General features: G+C 41.6%; 1 protein-coding gene across 7 annotated transcripts in view; it reads left to right on the top strand.

Annotated features, from left to right (window-relative positions):
• Nucleotides 1-15,635, top strand: part of LOC134344214 (bile acid receptor-like) — a 129,699-nt gene that overhangs the window by 12,431 nt on the left and 101,633 nt on the right. For 2 of the 7 annotated variants that reach the window (XM_063043630.1, XM_063043632.1), the window contains exon 2: nt 5,143-5,240. The exons of 4 other annotated variants lie outside the window; for them this stretch is intronic. The gene's annotated coding sequence lies outside the window, so the exon portion shown is untranslated. Of the gene's footprint in view, nt 1-5,142; nt 5,241-7,595; nt 7,788-15,635 lie in introns of all 7 variants that reach the window. One more of the 7 variants, XM_063043631.1, reaches the window with a different exon arrangement.

Genomic DNA, 15,635 nt, shown 5'->3' with positions numbered 1-15,635 from the left:
CTAAAAAATGTTCACTCCCAAGATGTATGTGTGTTGCAAATGGCCTCGTGTGTACTGATGTGTGTAGAGTGGCAGACTGTGAGAACCAGGCATCCACCTCGGAGAGTGTGGAAAGTTCAGATGAAGATGTGGAAGACGTGGAAGATTTGGAAAATTATTATGATTATTAACAGGTTATGAAAATATAGAAAACAAAGTATGGAAAGCAGTCTTTGATTAAATATATTCATTTTACAACCAAATGCGGCCTGTTATGGTCGTGTGGAACCCTACATTTGAATTGTTGTACTGTAATTCTGTATGCTATGACAAAAGCTTAAGATTGTTTTGATTTGATACAACAATATGGAAAATATCATGACATTGATAAAACTCCAGAAATCTCTCCAAATGAGGTTTTTTTACCTTTTGGGGTGTGGGGTAACATTTTCTGCTGTACTGATATTAATATGGAATATATATAAAAAGTGATTACTTATTTGAATTCCTGAATAAGTTCTCTACAAATCCATGTGATTATATGTGTCCTAGGGTTTTTATTGACTTTTTCAAAATAAACAACAGACAAATATTTTTCTAAAAATGAAACGATTCATTCTACTGAAATTGGGCACTGTACTGTGAGTACCACCAATGACATAGTTTTCAGTGTAGAATTTTATAACAACATTTGATGAAAAGTGCTTGAACTCAGCTATCATTGTGACAAATTTCAATGTTGAGGGATCGCTGGTGACAAAATACCACTAGGTTGAATATATATGTTGAACTTTATATTGGCCACTTTTCAGAAATGCTTATTTTAAGGTAGTGTTATAAAATGCATGATAGCACACATAAAGCTACCACTGGTGCAATGCTATCATATATCTTCTAACTCTAGAGCTGTATACCTTGCCAAAAATCACTATGAGCATATTGTCCCTTCAGATGGTACCGACCAACCCTACTGGCTCACAGACTAGAGGAGATGCAAATCATAATCTGTAATCATTGGAGGAAATTGGAATGAATGCTGGGAATTTGAATGATAAACCTCTTGAAATATTGATTATGTGACGTTGTTGAATTTTATGTCCAGAATGCTGAAATGTACTAGAAGATTAAATGGCATCTCTTATGCTTACACTGAGACCAGGATAGGCTGGCAGATCTGTCGTCTCTATCATGGGGAGCGGACCCAAATGCAAGACACAGACACTGAAGTACTAGGAACAGGACTAGGTGTGTCAAGCAAGCAGGGGAAGTGAGGAAGAAACGACACTGGACAAGACACAGGCCCTGGACGAGGTTAGGATACAGGGCCTGGAGCAGGACTAGACTAGGAAAGTGGGACCTGGATGAGGAACTAGGAACGTGGAACCTGGACAAGGACTTCAAGCTAGAGACTGGACAGGGACCCGGAACCTGGGTCTTGACTCAGGCTCGGACCCTGGATCTAGGGGAGGACAAGACGTGGCAAGGCAACAGGATTGGACATGGCGGTAGGATGCAGGACCAGAACTGGATGGGGACACAAAGCTCAGACTTGGTCTTGGGAGACAGGAACGCAGAACACAGAGCCTTGGTCTTGGGAGACAGGAATGCGGAACACAGAGCCAAGACCCCTCCTTGGGAACAGGACTTGGGACCGGGGCTCTACACAGAGTCAGGACCCCTCCTAGGGAGCAGGACGTAGGGCTGGGACTCATACACAAAACACTGAGAGACAGATCTCCACTCAAGGTAATGGCAAATGGCCAGACCTACTCAGTGGAGGCAAGGGCACAGAGAGACGGTTCCCAACACAAGCTAGTGACAAACAACCGGACCTACCTAGCGAAGGCATGGATACAGAGACAGTTCCCAACTCACAGTAGCGGCAAACGGCCAGACCTACCTAGCGAAAGCGAGGACACAAAGAGACAGTTCCTTATCTGGACACAGCAAGGCCCCAATCTTGCCCTGGCGGTTGAACCTGACAGCGTTACAGGCGAGGACACAGGCGAAGGTAGCAGGCGAGGCTTCAGGCGAAGGTAGCAGGTGAGGCTTCAGGTGAAGGTAGCAGGCGAGACTTCAGAAGGAAGGGGAAGGGGAGAGAAGGGAACAGTCCAGCATTGAAGCTGAACCCAGGAGCTGTTTATGTAGCTAGCCCAAAATGAGAATCATGTGCCTCAATTAAGGCACACAACAGGACAAGGAAAAACGGGAAAACGTGAAATAAGGATCGATGGACCGGACCATGAACCGGAATATGGACTTCACGGACCGGACCATGACAGTCTCAAGAAGAACATTAGTTAACAGGCCATCATTATGATACTATCTTTTTAAAATTCCAGATCCAGCCAGTGTGGTGAAGTTGCTAACATTTGCTGTTAGGTAACTTAGATATAACAAGAATAAAGGAACAGCGACATATTGCGAAGTTAGAATGCAGTAAGATTTCGTGAGGAATATAATGGGAGTCTAAATGTCTTTTGCTCTTTTTCCTCTATGTGGCAAACATCAAAGCTTTGTGATCTTCTGCTAATGAAGATCTGAAGAAGTGTGAACAAGAGTCCTGAGGAAATTTTTTGAATTCTCAGGATAAGACCATAAGATATAGGAGCAGAGTCAGGCTATTTGGCCCGTTGAGTCTGTTCTGCCATTTCACCATGGCTGATCCATTTTTCCTCTCAGTCTCAATCTCCTGCCTTCTCCCTGTGTATATGAAGTTAGATACAATTGTACCATTTCCCATGGAGAAACTGATGTAAAAAGGTCATTGTTAATCCTTCAAAGTTTAAGAATGCAATTGGAAAAGATCTTATTTAAAACAATGAATTCTATGCTGACTCCTGAATATAGAACAGTAACAGGCCTTTTGGCCCACAATGTTGCACTAAACTGATTAAATAATCATTACGTACCTAACTGAACTAATCCCTCCTGCCCAGACAATTCATATCCCCCTATCCTCTGCATATTCATCTTCCTGTCTAAGAATGGCTTGAACACCTCTATCACATTTATCTTCCCCACTACTGTAGGCAACATATTCCAGGCAGCCACCACCCTCTGTGTAAAAAAAAACCTTGCCTCCCACATTTCCTTTGAACTTAACGTTCTTACTTTAAATTCAGAGAACATACTGGACACAGCCAAACCAAACGCTGTGGATGAACTCGATTTGTAGTCTGCTAAGGGCTGGATCTGTCTGTGGTATTCAAGACCAGTGACACAGAACTGTACAAGAAGTTCAGGTTCAACCTATAGAAGCCTCCTTTAAGAGCGAGAAAACAATTCTGATTGAGGTTAGAGACAGAATCAGATGCACGTCAGCTCTGTCAGGGTTTGCAGGTCATTATTTCCTACAAAGCGAGATCTAACATCATGAAAGTCTGTGATGCTTCACTCCTAGATGAGCTCAACACCTTTTATGCACACTTTGAAAGGGACAATAAAACTATGTCTGTGTGAATCCCTGCAGCATCTGCTGACCCTGTGACCTCTATCTCAGAGACCAACATCAGAACATCTATCAAGAGGGTGAACCGTCACAAGGTGTTAGGCCCCGATGGCATACTTGGTAGGGCTCTGTGAACCTGTGCTAACCAACTGGCAGGAGTGTTCAAGGACATCATCACTGCTGCAGTCAACGGTTCCCACCTGCTTCGAAAGGGTGACAACCACAACAGTACCCAAGAAGAGGAGGGTGAGCTGCCTCAATGACTACCAAACAGGTGCACTCACATCTTCTGTGATGAAGTGCTTTAAGAGGTTGGTCATGGCCAGAATCAACTCCTTCCTAAGGACCTGGACCCATTGCAATTTGCCTATCTCCACAATAGGCCTACAGAGGATGAAATCTCACTGGCTGTCCCTAAAACTCAAAGGCCTTTTATCACCTGGACAAAAGCAATACCTACAGGTTGCTGTTTATTGACTACAGTTCAGCTTTCAACACAATCATACCCTCAGTTCTAATCAACAAGCTCCAAAACCTGGGCCTCTGTACCTCCCCTGCAATGGGATCCTTGACTTCCTCACTGGGAAACCACAGCCAGTGCAGATCGGAAATGACATTTCCACCTCACTGATAATCAACACTGGAGCACCTCAATGATGTGTGCTAAGCCCACTGCTCCTACTCTCTCTACACCCATGACTGTGTGGCTTGGCACAGCTCAAATGCCATCTATAAATTTGCCAATGACACCGCCATTGTTGGCAGAATCTCAGATGGTGACGAGGAGGCATACAGGAGCGAGATGGATCAGCTGGCTGAGTGGTGTCACAACAACAATCTTGCACTCAGTGTCAGTAAGAACAAGGAATTGATTGTGGACTTCAGGGAGGGAGTTTGAGGGAACATATACCAATCCTCATCGAGGGATCAGCAGTGGAAATAGTGAGCAGTTCTAAGTTCTTGGGTGTCAACATCTCTGAAGATCTATCCTGGGCCAAAAATTTTGATTCAATTACAAAGAAGGCATGACGGTGATTATATTCCATTAGGAGTCTGAGGGGACTTGGTACGTCACCAAAGACACTCACAAGTTTCTACAGATGCACGATGCAGAGTGTTCTCAAGGTCAAGTGCAATTATCATTCAACTATGCATGAATACCCATGAACACAGCCAAATGAAACTGCTTTCCTCTGGGGCCAAGGTGTGAAACACAGTACTGACAGTCACAGCAGTAAACCCACAGTCACTCGAAAAAAAATCTATATAGCCCAAGTCCATGAGTGACACGTCCTGTAAAACAAGCTGCAGCTCCTTAGAGACTGTGTTAAAGAAATAGAGCTTGAAGACAGTCAGCTCAAATGGGAGAATGAGGAGCTGATAGATAGGAGCTACAGGAAGATAGCCACCCCTAAGTTGCAGGAGGCATGTACCTGGGTGCCTGTCAGGAGAGGGAAAGGGAATAGGGAGTACCCCTGTGGCTGTTCTTCTCAATAATAAGTATACAACTTTGCATACTATTTGTGTGTGTGTGTGTGGGGGGGGGGGGGGGTTGGAGTTTGAAATCTGCCAAGGAGAAACCGCAGCAAGCAGATCTCCAGCACTGAGTCTGGCTCTGTGGCTCAAAAGGGAAGGTGGGAGAAGAAGAATACAGTAGTGAAAGGGGATTCCATGGATACGAAAAGATATCCAGATAGTATTTTGCCTTCCAGGTGCCAGGGTCAGGCATATCTCGGATCGTGTCCCTAGCATTCTCAAGAGGGAGGGTGAGCAGGCAGAAGTCGTGGACATATTGGCATCAACAGCACAGGTAAGAATTGTGAGGAGTCCTAAAGAGAGAATTCAGGGAGTTAGGCAGAAAGGTGAAAAGCCTTACTCCAGGGTAGTAATCTCTGGATTGCTGTCTGTGCCATGCGCCAGTGAGGACAAGAAAAGGATGATCTGGTAGATAAATATGTGGCTGAGGAATTGATGCAGGGGGCAGGGTTTCAGATTTTTGGAGCATTGGGATCTCGTCTGGGGAAGGGATGACCTGTACAAAAGGGATGAGTTACACATTGAACCCGAGGGGGATCAATATCCTTACTGGAAGATATACTAGAGCTGTTGGGGAAGGTTTAATCTAATTTGGCAGGAGGATGGGACCAGAGTGATAAAGCTGAGGCTGGGGCAGTTGGTAGAGAAGTAGGTGCATCTCCCAACCATGGCTGAAAGAAGATGATAATTCATTGGAAGGGGACCCTAGCAGGGATGATGGCAAAACAGCAATGGCTGGAATTTCTGGGGACAACTCGGAAGGCGCAGGTTAGATACGTCCCAAAGATGAAGAATTCCAAAGGAAGGGTGATATACCCGTGGCTGACATGAGAAGTAAAAGACAACATAAAAGCAAAAGAGAGGGCATATAATATAGCAAAAATTAATGGGAAGGTAGTGGATTGGGATTCTTTTAAAAACCAATCGAAGACAACTAAAAAAACCATAAGGAGAGAAACGATGAACTATGAAGAGAAGCCAGCCAATAATATAAAAGAAAATTCCAAAAGTTTTTCACATATATAAGGAATAAAAGAGAGATGAGAGTGGGCATCGGACCACTGGGAAATGTCACTAAACAGGTATTAAAGGGGGGAAAAAGAAATGGCGGAGTAACTTAAGAAGTATTTTGTGCCAGTTTTCACTGTGGAAGACACTAGCAGGATGCCAGAAATATGAGAGTGTCAGGGGTCAGAAGTGAGTGTTGTTGCTATTACTAAGGAGAAGGTGTTTAGGGAGATGGTAGGTAAGTCACCTGGTCCAGGTGGATTACACTCCAGAGTTCTGAAAGAGGTGGCTGAAGAGATTGTGGAGGTAAACATGAGGAATTCTGCAGATGCTGGAAATTCAAGTAACACACATCAAAGTTACTGGTGAATGCAGCAGGCCAGGCAGCATCTCTAGGAAGAGGTACAGTCGACGTTTCAGGCCGAGACCCTTCGTCGGGATTAGTCGGGCCAAGACTCTTCAGCAGTCCTGATGAAGGGTCTCGGCCCGAAACATCGACTGTACCTCTTCCTAGAGATGCTGCCCAGCAAGATTGTGGAGGTATTAGTAATGACCTTTCAAGAATCACTAGGTTCTGGAATGGTTCTGGAGGACTAGAAAATTGCAAATGTCACTCCACTCTTTAATTCGGGAGGGAGGCAGAATTAAGGCAATAATAGGCCAGTTAGTCTAAATTCAGTGGTTAGAAAGATGTCGGAGCTGTTATTAAGGATGAGGTTTCAGAGAACTTGGAGTCACATGATAAAATAGGCTGAAGTCTGCATGCTTTCCTTAAAGAGCAATCTTGCCACACAAATCTGTTGGAATTCTTTGAGGAATAGACAAATAAGATTTGGTGAATGTTGTTCACTTGGATTTTTAGAAGGCATTTGATTAGGTGCCGTACATGACGCTTCTTATCAGGATAAGCGCCCATGGCATTAAGTATACTACCGTGGATCGAAGATTGGCTGACTGGCAGGAGGCAGAGAGTGGGAATAAAGGGGGCTTTTTCTGTTTGGCTGCTGGTGACTAGTGGTGTTCCGCAGAGGTCGGTGTTGGGACTGCTTCTTTTCATATAATATGTGAATTATTTGGATGATGGAATTGATGGCTTTTTGGCCAAGAGTGCAGACAATACAAAGACAGGTGGAGGGGCAAGTCGAGCAGAGGGAATGGGGGTTGGCAGAAAGATTTAGACAGATTGGGAGAATGAACAAAGAAATGGCAAATGGAATATAATGTAGGGAAGTGTATGGTCATGCACTTTGGTAGAAGGAATAAAGGCTTTGACTATTTTCTACATGAGGAGTATATTAAAAAATTAGAGGTGCAAAGGGACTTGGAGTCTTTGTACAGGATTCCTTAAAGGTTAACTTGCAGGTTGAGTTGGTGGTGAAGAAGGTAAATGCAACGTTAGCATTCATTTTGAGAGGACAAGAATATAAGAGCAAGGATGAAATGCTAAGGCTTTATAAGGCATTGCTCAGAGCGCACTTGGAGTATAGCCCTAACCTGATTCTGATTCTGATTGTGCATTCCCTTGATCTAGGGATAAAGATCTCAGTTGTCTACTATATCTGTGCTTCTCACAATCTTTATAAACTTCTGTCTGGTCTCCACTCTGCTTTTATCTCTCTAGGAAAAACAATCCAAGTCTGTCCAACTTCTTATAACACATCCCCACGAGTCCAGGAACTATCTTGGTAAACCGCTTTTGCATCCCCTCCAAAGCATCAAGACCTATATTTCCTCAGAATGATTGTATGAAAGTAGATCAAGGCAAATAAAAATGGTCATAAGATGCAAGAGAAGTTCATGAAAGGAATTCAAGGTAAATATCCAAAATTGTGTAGTGAGATAGGGATAATTAAATATAGCAACCCTTTGAGAAAAAGTAATGAGTTAATTTTAAATTAATTTGGGAGAGATTTGTTTGTTTATTTGTTTATTTAGAAATACAGTGCGGAAAAGCTCTTCCAGCCCACTGAGAAACCACCAATTTAACCCTACCCTAATGACAGGATAATTTACAATGACCAATTAGCTTACTAACTAGTACATCTTTGGACTGTGGGAGGAAACTGGAGCATCTGGAGGAAACCAATGCACTGCATGGGAAGGATGTACAAACTTTCTTACAGAGGACATCAGAATTGAACTCCAAACTCCAATGCCCCGTGTGGAATAGCGTTGTGGGAACCGCTACACTGCTGTGTGCCCCACACACAAAAGATTGCGAAGATATTGGAAATCCAGAGAAACACATTAAATGCTGGAGGAAATCTGCAGGTCAGGCAGCATCTATGGAAAGGAATAAACAGTCAATGTTTTGGACTGAAACCCTTCATCAGGACTGGAAAGAAGGGAGGAAATAGCCAGAATTAGGATGCTTTTACAAACAACATAAGACAACTAAAAAATCAATAAGGAGAGAAAAGCCAGTAATATAAAAGAGGATAGCAAAAGGTTTTTCAGATTTATAAAGAGTAAAAGAGAGGCAAGAGTGGATATTGGGCCATTGAAAAATGATGCTGGAGAGCTAGTAATGGGAGCAAAGAAATGGCAGCCAAACTTAATAAGTATTTTGTGTCGCTCTTCACTGTGGAAGATATCAGGAGGTTGCCAGAAATTCAAGAATATCATGGGGAAAAAATGAGTGTATCTGCTATTTACTATATTTGCTATTACTAAGGAGGAGGTGCTTACAAAGCTGAAAGATCCAGAAGGTAGATAAGTCACCAGGACCAGATGGACTACATCCAAGTGTTCTGAAAGAAGTAGCTGAAGATATTATGGAGGCATCGGTAATTCTCTTTCAAGGTTCACTATATTCTGGAATGATTTCTGTTATGTTGTGTAACTTCAAAACATTAAACTAATTAAAAGGAAGACACTGGAGTCTGGGTCTAACTTTGAGTTTACTGCAAGTGAGGCATGCACGTATCATGTGGTAGTGTGATGACATATGCAATTCACGTATATTTATACATATGGCCTGTAATTAATTATTTAAACAAGAATGCTCAATCAAGCAATGTATTTTCAAAATTACTGAAATATAACTGAAATATTAATTAACAGCTCCAGAAGACAGGAAAATTGCAAATGTTGCTCCTTTCTTTAAGAAGGGAGGGAGACAAAAGGCAGGAAATTATAGGCCAGTTAACCTGACTTCAGTGGTTGGTAAAATATTGGAGTCCATTCTTAAAGATGAGGTTTTGGGGTACTTGGAGACAGATGATAAAATAGGCCAAAGTCAGCACGGTTTCCTTCAGGGGAAATCTTGACTGACAAATCTGTAGAAATTTTTTGAGGAAATTAAGACAGGATGGACAAAGGAGAGTCAGTGGATGTTGTTTACTTCATTTTTCAAAAGGCCTTTGACAAGGTACACTACAAAAGGCTGCTAAACAAGATAAGAGCCTATGGTATTACAGGAAAAATATCAGCATGGGTAGAAGATTGGCTGGCTAGCCGGACGCAAAGTGGGAATAAAGGGGTCCTTTTCTGGTTGGCTGCTAGTGATGAGTGGTTTTCCACAGGGACCACTTCTTTTCACATTTTATATGTCAATAATTTCAATGACAGAAATGATGCCTTAATGGCCAAGTTTGTGGACAATGCAAAGGTAGGTGGACGAGCAGACAGTGTTGAGGAAGCAGAAAGACTGCAGAAGGATTTAGACAGATTGGCAGAATGGGCACAGAAATGGCAGGTGGGAATACAGTGTAGCGAAGTGTATGATCATGCATTTTGTTAGAAGGAATAAAGGTGTAGGTTATTTTCTAAACAGGGAGAAAATTCAATATCAAAGGGACTTGGGAGACCTTAAACATTAATTTGTGGGTTGAGTCGGTGGTTATGCAATGTTAGTATTCATTTTGAGAGGACTAGAATATAAAAGCAAGGATATAAGGCTTTATAAGGCATGGGTCAGACCACACTTGGAATATGAACAGTCCTGAGCCCCTTATCCAAGAAAGGATGTATTGGCATTGGAGAGGGTCCAGATCAAGTTCACAGGATCTGAGAATGAAAGGGGTAACATATGAGGAGCATTTGATGGCTCTGGGCCTCTATTCATTGGAGTATAGAATAAAAGTGGGGTGGGGGGGTGGAATCTTATAGTAAGCTATCGTATATTGAAAGGCCTAGACAGAGTGTATGTGGAGAGGATGTTTCTTATAGGAGGGGAGTCTAGAACCAGAGCATACAGCCTCAGAATAGAAGGTTGTTCCTTTAGAAAAGAGATAATGAGGAATTTCGTTAGCCAGAAGGTGGTGAATATATGGAATTGATTACCACAGAAGGCTGTAGAGACCAAGTCATTAGGTATATTTAACATGGAGGTTGATAGATTCTTGATTAGTAAGGGTGTCATAGGTTACAGGAAGAAGGCAGGAGAATGGGGTTGAGAGGGATAATAAATCAGCCATGATGGAATGGCAGAGCAGACTCGATGGACTTCTTTCTGCTCCTACTGTATACCCTATGGGAGCCAAAATGTGGAGTAGAAAAAGAGAGGGTGGGTGGGTGAGGGGGAGGAACAATTACAGAAGTTAGAGAAATCTATGTTCATGCTATCAGGTTGGAGGCTACCCACCCAGACATAATATGAAGTGTTGCTCCTCCAACCCGAGTGTGGCCTCATGTGGCAGTAGAGGAGGCCGTGGAGGGGCATGTCGGAATGTGAATGTGAAGTGGAATTGACATGGGTAGCCACCGGGCCACCGGGAAGAGGGGAATGGGAAGGCGTCCTGCCTGAAGGGATAAGGGTCAGGAGGCAGATGAGTGCGGATGGACGAGCAGACAAAAGAATTACCGAGAGAGCAATCCCTGCAGAAAGTGGAGGATCTGAAACCTGAATAAAGCAAACAACCCAAGTAAAATGGACAAGTCGGCCAAAATAGATCATGGGACTGGATGTAATGATATAATAGCTGATAATTATCGGCAAATATTTAGAGAAGTGATTAATAATTTACAACCAGAATACATTCCATTAAGAAACAATAACCGCACAGTAAAAACGGTCTATCTGGAAAATGAAATTAAAGGCAGAACTAGATTAAAAGAGAAAGTTTGCAGTATTATCAGAATAGTGTTATGCTCAAGGCCAGGATCATTTTAGAACTCAGCAACACATAGCCCAAAAATATCAATAAAATAATCAAGTCAGCAAGAGACATGGCACACATTGTAAAACAAAACTCTAAAGTTATGCATGATTTTGCAAAGTTATGGATACAGCACAGTCCTTCACGGGAAAAGTCCTCTCCGTCATTGAGTATATCTACAAGTAGTGCTGCTACAAGAAAGCAGTATCAAAGACCCCCACCATCCAGGCCACGCTCGCTTCTTGCTGCTGCCATTGGGGAGAAAGTACAGGAGCCTCAGGCCCCATACCAGCAGGTTCAGGAATAGTTATTATCCTTCACCCATGAGGCTGCTGAATCAGCATGGATAACTTCACTCACCTCAACACGGAACCTACTTTCAAGGACTCTACAGCTCATGTTGTCAGTATTATTTATTTTCATTCATTTTTATTATTATCTGTTCTTTGTATTTGCAGTTTGTCTTCTTTGCATATTGGCTATTAGTCTTTATTTGTGTGTAGTTTTTCATTGGTTCTATTGTATTCCTTTTTTCTACTGTGAATGCCTGCAAGAAAATGAATCTCAGACAAATACATACTTTGATAGTAAATTTACTCTGAATTTTGAGATTAGGGACAGTAAGTATATGTCCTTTAAAGTCTGAGGCAGGTGAAGTTATAAAAGGAACAAGAAAATGAGACACAGGAAAAAATGGTACTGAAGAGGAGGGGCAGATTACAGGGCTGCTATTTCTTATGTTTTGTATAGTCATTTCAGCAAGGGCAAGAGAGAATGTGCTACGTGGAATTAAATGTGAAATTATCCACTGGAATGAAAAGTTGACAAACTTTTTTTGAAATGATGAAAGATTGGAAAATGCTGGTATTCATAAGTCTGAGCATCCTTGTACATTTATCACAGAAAACTGGTATTCAAATATAGAACATAAACAGTATGTTAGCATTTATTGCAAAGGGATCAGAGTACAAGGATACAGAACTCCTGTTGCAATTATATTTGGTCATGGTGAAACCAGTCCTGAAGTACCATGTACAGTTTCTTCTAATTCAAAAAGGATGAATTTGCCTGAATGAAATTGTTTTAGAGGTTCACAAAACTGGCTGTTGTGAAAGGGAAGAAGGTAGTTGTCCCGATAAGGAGAAACGAGTGAATTTGGCCGACATTTCCAAGAGTTCATAACAAACAGAAATGAAATTGAAAGATAAAATTATTAAAGGGATTGTCTAAGTTATAATTGAGTAAAGGTTTAACCTGGTTTTGAAGTCCAGAACATGAGCCTATACTCCCATGATAGGACTGAATTTAACGGAAATTTATTCTTTCAAAGAACCCGAAGTTGATCAGTCATGAACATCTTACATGGAGGATCAGAAATTGGTCATTCAGCTCTTTGATCTAGTATTGTCTTCTTCCTCAACATCATTTTGCAGTCTTAATTTCTTTTACTTTTGATTCCCCTTATCTCCAAAAAATCTATGATCTCAAGCTTTGAAAGAAAGTCTCAGGAAAGTTTGGAATTCTTACCATGTACACTGTGAATATATGGTTGTCGACTAAATTTTCAGGATCACCGGCTAGAAGGTGGAGTTGGATAGAAGATAAGCCATGACTGAATGACTGAGAATGTAGTATATGATGTCATCCTTTTTTCCCTTATGTCCTTTTTGTGATCCAATTCTAAGCCAAGGTGCTGGAGCCAGTTCTCCTGAATAAATACGTTTTCAAAGTAATTCATTAATATTTTCATAATAATTTATCTCTTACATTTAAATTCAGACTTTTAAGTGTTGCTAAAATGTCTCAACTATAAGCATCAGACTGACTTGCCATCCTTAATAATCCAACATGAATACTTTATAAACAAGCCGCACTTTATTCCAGACCATAAGGTCCCCAGGGAAACTTTCCTTAACAAACATGTCAAATCTCCAGTTATCTCAGTCCAACATTTGAGAATCTGAGTGTGGGAAATGTCATTATTTCTCTGATCAAGCTTTATTTGGGATTGGTTCTGTTTTCAGTTATACTATGCTGTTGGAAAGGTTTTCAAAGCAGGAGTTCTCCACTTACAGGAATTCCAGACCTCAGTGGGGATTCTAATCCAAAGGACACCTAAAGGGTAACAGATAAAAAGAGAAAATCCAGTCTCTGGTATGAGTCACCTAATCAGGGTTAGTGCTACAGCTTACCCCCGTACAATTGAACAGCATGACAGTGTAGCAGTTAATTTACCATGATTATAGTGCCTACGACCTGGGTTCAATTATGCTGTTGTCTGTAAGGAGTTTGTATGTTTTCCCCGTGACCATGTAGATTTCCTCATGTCACTCTGGTTTCCTCCACATTCTAAAGGTGTACAGGTTAGTAGGTTAATTGGCCACATTGGTGTAATTGGCCAGCATGGGCTTGTTAGGCCAGAAGGGCCTGCTACGGTTATGTATCTCTAAATTAAATAAAATAAACAAGAAAAAAATCCATTTTCATTTCTAATAATTCTCCAGACACCCCTATTGGAAAGTCACCTGCTTCCTTTGTTAACTATCCAGTTGTAGCAAGAGGCTAACCAGCTTCATTTCCCATGTCCACTCTATTACCAATGACATACCCTAACCGTCTATACTGGCCTCTTCTTTAGCACGGCGTTGCACCTTAGCAATGTTATCTGAAAGCCTGATTGCAATTTACACTGCGACAAATAGGTGAGCTCCTAGGCATCTTCAGATCTTAGTTCTCAGAGTTCATTGTCCAGGAAAGTTTTCTTAATCAGCACATAGAGGTCTCAGCTAGAGAGAGTGTGATACTAGATCTCCTATTAGGGAATGAGACATGGCAGGTGACGGTAGTTCTTATAGGGGAACTTTTGCATCTGGTAATCATAATGCCATTAGTTTCAAGATAGTAATAGAGAAGAAAAGGTCTGGTCTTCAGATTGAGATTCTAAATTGGAGAGAGGTCAATTTTGATGGTATCACAAACGATCTGAGAAGCGTGCATTGGGACAGGCTGTTTTCTAGCAAAGGTGTACTTGGTAAGTGAGAGGCCATAAAAATGAAATTTTGAGAGTGCCGAGATTTTATGTTTCTGTTCAGAGTAAAAGGAAGGGATAACTGGTTTAGGGAACCTTGGATTTGGAGAGGTATTGAGGCCCTGGTTCAGAAAAGGTGTATAGCAGGTAGAGCAGAATTTTCTCTTCATTTAAAAAATAATCAACCCTTTCATTTTTCTACCAAAGTGCATGACCACACTCTTCCTGACATAGTATCTCATCTGCCACTTATTTGCCCATTCTCCTAATCTGTTTAAGTCCTTCTGCAGTATCTCTGCTTCCTCAACACTACCTACCCCTCTACCTATCTTCATATCCTCTACAAACTTGGCTACAAAGCCATCAATTCCATCATCCAAATCATTGACAGATAACATACAAAGAATTGGTCCCAACACAGACCCCTGTAGAACACCACTAGTCACCTGCACCCAACCAGAAAAGGCTCCATTTATTCCCACTCTTTGCCTCTTGCCAATCAGTCACTGCTTTATCCATGTTAGAATCTTTCTTGTAATACCATGGGCTCTTAACTTAAGCAGCCTCATGTGTGGCACCTTATCAAAGCCCTTCTAAGTACACAACATCTACCAATTATCCTTTGTCTATCCTGCTTGTTATTTCTTCAAGGAATTTCAACAGATTTGTCAGGCAAGACTTTCCCTTAAGAAAACCATGCTGACTTCAGCCTATTTTATCATGTGCCCCCAAGTACACTGAAACCACATCCCTTACAATCTACACCAGCATTTTCTGAACTGTTGAGGTCAGACTAACTGGCCTATCATTTCCTTCCTTCTGCCTCTCTCCATTCTTGAAAAGTGGAGTGACATTTGCAAATCTTGAGTCCTCCAGAACCATGCCATTACCTACCTTTCTTGAAGGATCATTACTAATGACTCCACTATTGCTTCACATTTTCAGATCCCTGGGGTGTAGTCCATCAGGTCCAGGTGATATATTTACCTTCAGACCTTTCAGTTTCCCAAGCAGCCTCTCCCTATTAATGGCAACTTCACTCACTTCTTCCCCGACACTCTGTAACTTCCAGTCTACTGCTTGTGTCTCCTACAATGAGGACTGATGTAAAACATTTACTCAGTTCTTTAGCTATTTCCTTACCTTCCTTTACTATCTCTTTAGCATGATTTTCTAGCAGTCCAATATCTACTCGCCTCGCATTACATTACATTACTCTACATTACATTACTCCTCAATACTAGCTGCTTTACAATACTCCTCAATACTAGCTGGTTTACAATACTCTTCAATACTAGCTGTTTTACAATACTCCTCAATACTCTTTATATATTTGAAGAAACTTTTTATATCCTCTTTAATATTATTGGCTAGCTTACTTTCATATTCCATCTGTTCCCTCTTTATGACCCTTTTAGATGCCTTCTGTTGGTTTTGCCCATTAAATTTTGCTCTATTATACGCCCTCTTTTTGGTTTTTATGTAGGCTTTGACTTCCCTTGCCAGCCATGGTTGGGTCATCCTGTCTTTAGAA

The sequence above is a fragment of the Mobula hypostoma genome, chromosome 3 (assembly GCF_963921235.1).
Source record: "Mobula hypostoma chromosome 3, sMobHyp1.1, whole genome shotgun sequence".
Lineage (NCBI taxonomy): Eukaryota > Metazoa > Chordata > Chondrichthyes > Myliobatiformes > Myliobatidae > Mobula > Mobula hypostoma.
Note: the sequence above shows the minus strand (reverse complement) of the source record. Positions and strands in the feature narration are given on the sequence as shown.